Source organism: Aythya marila (genome assembly GCF_965140915.1).
Source record: "Aythya marila genome assembly, chromosome: 2".
Lineage (NCBI taxonomy): Eukaryota > Metazoa > Chordata > Aves > Anseriformes > Anatidae > Aythya > Aythya marila.
Genome location: NC_139043.1, coordinates 35,728,530 through 35,735,918, shown reverse-complemented (window position 1 = coordinate 35,735,918; position 7,389 = coordinate 35,728,530).

The window sequence follows — 7,389 nt, the reverse complement described above, 5'->3', positions numbered from 1 at the left end:
GCGCCCTCTTCTACGTAGGAAAGGTCAAGTCCTACAACGCACAACCCACGGTCATTACTGTACTGTGACCCGGGGTGTACTGGGGAGGAACGGCCGGGTGTCCCGTGATCAAAAACACTTGGACTTCTTTTTTTTTTTCTTCTTCTTCTTTTTTTTTTTTTTTTCTTTCCCCTCCTTCTCGTGCGATGGGAATCCGAGGAATTAGACAGCATTTTAGCCTCCTGCAATCACCTTGTTTGTGTGCAAATCGCCATCGGAATTCCTAGGGGACCAGGAGAGACAGAGAGAGAGGAAAAAAATAAACAGCAATAATAGCAGTCATAATAACAGCAATAATAATAATTAGCCTGTCATATTGCTGCATTTTGTAGACAGCCTGGAGCTGGTAGGAAGGACGATGTGCCCTAGTGGCTACATTTCTCTCCGCTCAAATGCAGACAACCGAGAATTAGAGCAGAAAACAAATAAAAACCCAAATCAACAGCAACCCAAGTCAATGGGAGAAGAGAAGGAATGTTTTGTGGACCGGGTATGTTTAAGCTGTAGGGAAGGAAACCAAAAACTGTGCAGTCCATCCTCATTGATCTGGAGGTCTCCAGCCCAGCGCGGGATCCTAGCTGTCAGTCTCCGTGGGGATATATTTTTGCACGGGCGAGAGACGTCTGGATGCTGGGGTAAGATTTGCGTGCTCTTCCTGGAAGCGGCTGAATGTTTGTCCTCTCCCCGTGCTCGGTGGTGAATTAAGCAAAGAAGCCAACAACAAACACCCACCCTGTCCCCCCGCAAAGCCCCGTGCATGGCTGGGGCGAAGTCCTTCGGAAGGCCTTTGTGGAGGGTTTCCCAGGCCCCCGGTCCTCCCCGAGCCCACCCACCCACCCGGCTCCCTCTCTCCCACGCTGTTATGAGCAGTGGGACCGCTGCTGCCGCGGGGACCTGGGAGAGAGAGGAGGAAGGCTGTCTGGGGTGATGCTATTTGGGACGAGGAGCCCGCTTAGAAAAGTAAGACTGCTTCTCCTAGCCTGGCTCAACCTTTCCCAGCGATGCTGTTTCCCAGTCCAGCATAGGTGGGAAGCAAAGAAGCCTCTTGGCAGGCAAGTGGGCCAGGAGAGGCTGGGGTGAGCGCCCAAGATGCGGGCAGACTCGCAGATAGAGCTGCTGCTTGCTTGGCTTTGTGCTTTGTGTTGTGCTGGTTCGCCTTGCAAAGTTGGGTCGGGCTGCATTGGAAATTTATCCCGGATTTTATTCCCGGCCGTCTGTGCGTGGTCGCCTCCGAAATGATTTTACTCTTTCGCGAGACGGGGAGGAGGGTCTGTGTGGAAGCGGGGGAAGGATGTGTTCCCTTGGAGAGGCTATTTAACCTGCCTGCTGTTGTGCGTGTGTGTATCCAGAGGGAAAAAATGCCAGCCGGGCGGTGTAACCTGCCAGTTTGAATTAATCCGAGCCGCGTCGTAATCGCCTCCATTCCGCATCCAGCAAAGTGCTTTTTTTTATTCCTGACCGTATAAATCGGCCTCTACAGCCGGCTTGGTTTAGGAGTAATGGAAAAGCAGGGTGTTTTAAGGCACTCTGATTTTAGGCTTCGACGTGCGTTCGGATAGGCATGAAAAATGTTAGATTTTAATACAAAGAGATCTTGCTCCGTCTCCAGCTAGTGACTGGCTAAGGCTTAAATACACCCGGTTTTGCAAAATGCAAACCCCGTGCTCTCTGGGCACTCGAAGGGAAAACAAAAACGAAAGAGAAAGGAGGCATGAGCCGCACACTGCGCCGGATCGGCCTCGGGTGGCGGTGCCAAGCCTCCGCCGCCGCTGTCCGGGGACCGGTGGCGGTACCACCCGGAGCGGTGGCGGTATCTTAACGGGGAAGGCGAGCACCGCTGCCCTGAGCCTGTGCGCACCCCGGCACGGCCGAGAGCAGCCATGTTAGGCTTAGAGGGAGAGCTCTTTGGATGGGTATCTTTGCGGGACATATCACAAACTAGGCGTCGAGCAGCTCTCCCAGGGCTCTGTGCACCGCGTTGCGAATCGCCTCGCATGTTTTCAGCTCGTGTTAGACAAATACATCCCTGTAAAGGTTACCCACGTACAGGTACCTTCGCTACAATGCACTTCGGAAAGTCTATCAAAATATGAAGTAGGGGCTTTGAAGTCGTTGATTTGACAGCCCCGGCACAGTGATACTTCCTGTACCCGCCCCCGGGAACTATCCTGATGGAGAAACCTCTTTACCTCGGTGGGTTTCACGATATGGGAAAAGGGCTCTCCTATAAAGTTAGCGGTGTGGTACAGTAAAATCCGATGTGTTTCGTGGCGAGTTGGGCAAAATAAAATAAAAAATAAAAAATAAAGAGCCTTTATAAATCACTGTTAACATTCAGTGTGCGTTAGCGAGAACATTATATCCTATAAAATTCAATTAAGCTGAGAATCCCGGTCGATTACCTTGACTCGAATTTCTGTACCGAGTGCGGCAAACTCTGGAGCCTGGCATCACAGAAAACCCTAACTACAACAAGCTTGTCTCGGCGTTGGGGCAGTTCGCTTTCTGTAGCTTTCTGCCCTTAATGCAGAGGGCACGTCATATATCTCATAACCCGCCTGCGTTGTTTGCATCCTGAGCTTGGAGGCAGAAGAATCCCCGTTTGTCAGAGGCAACGCGATTGGAGTTCTTTTTTTTTTTTTTTTTTCCTTAACTGAATATATTTCCTGGATTAACAAATCTAAGGTCAAGTTCAAGGCATCAGTTGTAGCAATACTTTTAAATGTAAGTCGACATGGGAATGTTTGGGCGGGCTTTTCTTCTTTTTTTTTCTTCTTCTTTTTTTTTTTTTTTTTCATTTCATTTTTTTTTTTTTAAACGTGTAAAGCGGCATTCCAGGCTGCGGGTGAACTTTGCATGGGAACATCGCCCGAGATGTTGCCGGCCGCAGGGATAACCTCATTGTTTAATAGCACCGCACTTTCAAGGAATCGCTGGGGATGTTCCCTCCACCGCTCGGATTAATCCCACATAAAATACTGGCACATGAAAGGTGACTGGAACCTGCTTCCTGCCACCGACGCTAATGACCTAGATCCCAGTGGGTCTGGGTGGGAATCGGTAGGAAGTGGCTGGTTTTCGGTATCGGGAGGCGATAACCAGGGAAATTGGCTCTCGCACCCGTTTTAGAGCCCGCCGCTGGGTCCAGACATCCCTCTCCCGCACCCTGGCTTTGTCAGAAGTCTCCTGCACCTGTATCTGGGTACATAGGAAAAAAAAAGAAACGAATGAGTGCGCACTTTCACGTGTCGGGAAAGCCTCGCAGAGCATTCATGTGCAGAAAAAGAGACATTTATGGCAGCATCGCCAGTCGGTCAATTTCTGAAATATTTGACCGTCTACGATAATAATTCCTTACGCCCCCTTTACTGACAAATCTGCCTCTATTGTCTTCCAGCAGCAAGCTACGAGCAGTAAATACAAACTAAATTTTAGAAGGGCTTCAGCGAAGCAGAACGGGGGGGCACAGAGTGCTGGAGAGGCAGGGTTTTAGGACACACAGCGTTATGAGAAACCCTCCGCGCTTGTAAAGATGCTGAGAGTGTGTTAGAACAACAAATAGTTTGGCTGCTAAAGGGAAAGAAAATAGTGCTCGAGAAAGAGAAGCTATCTTGCTGGAAAAAGCTTCCTGTTTTGAAAAACTCCCCCAATATTTTTGCTTGTTGCAACTACAGGAGTCGGAGTCTGACTGTAGATGGACCGGTCCATCGTTGCAAAGGGATGCAAATTACCGTGGTTTATCTCCAGACCAGGGTAGATTTCTTTCTTTCGGTCCGAAGCCATTTTATTGTAATGTTCAAACTAAATGGTAGGATTGGGAGGCTGAAAGAAAAAAAATCAACACCCACCTAAAACTTATCCATCTCTGCGACTAAAAAGAGAGGTGACGGAGTAAATAAAGGGTTTTGGTAACTGATATTAAAAAACAATCTAAAATTTTCTACTCCCAGATGACCACAGCCTTTCGAGAGAAGTTCAAGTCTTTGAAATAACGCAATCAGATTAAATACAACAAAAAAGTCAGAATAACCTTGCCTTGGATTCTGTTTAAATCTGCCCTTTCTCTTTACACGTATTCTGCAGTTTCCTAGCAAAATAACAACCATACTGCTTCAGGTTTGGGACAATACATAGCCTGTTCCGTATCACAGCACAAGGGTTCCCCCTTGCCGTTATCAAAAATCACTTCAAATTATGAGGTAAATTAATATTTGAAAAATCGTAGATAGCTATTGTTACACTTCCTTCTATTACGGTGCTGAAGGAAAAGTATTTAGATTTTTTTTTCTAATAGATGGATTCGTATAGCTCCTTTCCATAACAGGAAAAAAAAAAAAAAAAAAACATTAAAAAAATATAAAAAGCGCACAGAAAAGAAAAAACGTCGGTGAAGACCTTCAGAGCCCGAAATATTTTAAATCTAAACAATCACCGTGCGTTTCTGAAGCTACATTCCTGGCAAATTTTGAGAAGAATTATCGCCTTATGGCCTTATTTTCATTGGAAAAAAAGGGGAGGGGACGTGCCTTTCGTAGGCAAAAACGCTCTGAAGTCCCTCGTATTACACTTTTCCTATAAGTCTTTGTACACTGTAATCGTCTCGTAAGTTTGCAAAACGCTGTCCTAATTCCTGAGATACTTTCCTGTGGTTGACTCGCAGCAATCCTCGCCGTGCCTAGGCGAAGGGAGAGTAAGAAAGTTAAAGCAGTGGTCGGGCAATATTTTAATTAGCTCTTCTTGACACAAATTCCTTTTAGCACACGTTTCCCCTGTTAATTACAGGCACCCACCCTATGGGCACGGTAAACGGTGGGCTGAAAATGTTTAAAAGAAAACGCAGTACGAAAAAAAAAAAAAAAAAGACAACAATTTGGATACTATAGAACTTGACCTTTTGGAGAACAGCGGTAGTAAGTTAAACAGTTCCCTTTGCACGCGATCTGTATATATAAAAGCTGGGCTATCGAGGCGTCCAAGCTCTGTTTATATTCCTCCAAAGGAGAGATGTAGCTTTTTCCTCGCTTTGTTTAGCTTAGCTAAATGGGTAAATGTGCTCACAGCCTCCCCACCTCTTGGCCACGTTCGTCCTGCACAAAATGTGCTGCAGCGGAGCTGCAAAATTCATAGCGTTTTTAGCCACGTTACCCTCTCTAATCCGGCCGAAATACTCGGGAAGGCGTAACGAATGCATTTTGCTTCTCAAAACGAAATGCCTCCCTTTGTTGATGTTGTTTTCACTGAGGTTAGGAAGGGGAAGGCTCGATTTTCCCCCCTTCCTCAACGCGGAAGTCCCAATTACTGTATTAAAAGAGCAATTCAACATTAGACCAAATAATCAACATTGATAATTGTGCTGAACACAGCAACTTAACAGCAGGCTCCCTGCAATTACCCACACATTCCGGGGCTTTAAGCGTACATTATCTCTGTTTCACTTAACAGCAAATAAAGCAGAGAAGTCTGTGTGCCTTGGGTGTCTACTCGCTCCCAGACGCGCTGCGCCCCTCGCAGCCTTCCCCATCACCCTCCCTGATTTCTGGGGTCCCCTCGCGTTGCAAGCAGGATCGAGTAAATACATTGCTTGGGGTGGTTGTCCTTTTTTTTTTTTTTTTTTTTTTCCTTTTTTTTTTCCCTTTTTTTTTTTTTTTTGGGGGGGGGGGGAGGGTGCAGCCCGAGAGCAACACAAAAGCAGGCATCGGGGCTGCACGTGTGCAGGCTGTGCAAGCACACATATGCCCACACACTCTCCCACACACGCCTGGTCTCGCAGGAGGGTGGCCGGTCTGCTGGTGCCTCCTCGCCCCTCTTGCCTTAATTTCCCTTTGTTTCCCGGAGGCAGCCCCGACCTCTGGCACGGCCGAGCCCCGCACGGCTCGGCAGCCCCGGCCGCAGGGAGGTGCAGGAAAGAGCCGCATACAAACCTGTGCCAGCTTTTTGCTCCCCACTCCTAGCCCTAAAATTTATTTAGTGCAAGAGGGGGGCTGCAGTGAGTCCAAGTAGGTGGCGTCCCGCGATTAAGCGCCGGGCAGCTCTGTCATGTCTGCTCTGACACAAGCTGAAGTTGACTGCCAAAGTGCTATAAAACCGCAGGTCAGTCTAGAACTGTTTTCGGTTCTCCTAGACGCGTCGTGTTCAATTATAGCCTTAAAAGCCCTAATACAAGTGCAAGAATTTGTTTGCCATCACACAGAGGCGGGGCGAGGCTCTGCAATGGTGGCGCCTTTGTTATCTCAAAGTCACTGAAATCCTTATACATTCCTTTTTGTTTCGGGGGGGGGGGGGTGTCTGTGTGAGAGCAGGGTGTGGGGGGAGATTTCTTCGTGGACAGAGTCGGAGGGTGGGGGGACAGAGGAAAAATAAACAGCGCTCGGGTACCAAAAGAGGACTCCCACCCACCCCACCCCCCGACAAAAGCTGGGGGAGAAATGAGATGCGAGCAGAAGTATAGAGTTAAGGAAAAAGCCAACCAGAGATCTTGCACCCCCCCACAAGCCCAAGTTGTGTGGGGAGGGAGGGGGGAGAGAGAGAGAGAGAGGAGAGAGAGAGGGAGGGAGGGAAAATCCCCAAACGCTTTTACAATCCCTAAACGACAATGCAGTCTTCTGCTGGCGGTTTTGACGACATGCAATCTCTTTCCATCCACTTTCTAGCAAATATGTCAAGCTTGAAGATTAATTCATTAATTTCAAGTTCAGCTCGCAGACATGCAGCAAGCATGAGAAGTTCTTGCAGCAAACCAAAATAAAGAGTTCATTACGGGGATACGTCCAGAGCATTTGATTTGTGAATGGTAACCCTTGTAAAATAAGAAAAAGGCATATAAACATTAATGCTAATAAATTAGTTTACTCCACTACAAAGTAATTACTTGATAATATTGAATTTACAGCTTGAATTCAAATGTAATAGTTAACTATAATGTAAGGAAAATACATAATGAGAATATTTTTTCTGTGCACAACATGATTAGATTTGTTATTGAGTCAGTTACGATAAGCTAAGCAATAAATAAACAAATCGATGTTGACATTTAAATACCGAAGATCTCCAGAATTTACTATAGAACTTTCTCCGGATATATAAATACTTCCACAGCACTGCAGAGGAAGAGGGGAGGGAAAATCCAAATATTATTTCCCTAGCATTTTAGCTTCCCTTCCACTAGCCTCCCAAGCCCACGGGGGGACGGATCTCAAAGCACGTCTAATTTCATAAGAGCACCGACTTCACAATAGCCTTCTGCCGTTCTGTTTTTCTATTTTGATTAAATCCAGCCGGAACCCAAATATTTCTTTTCTGAAATCGAGCATCAGACTAGCAAAAAAATATTTTTTTCCAACAGCCGAGGGA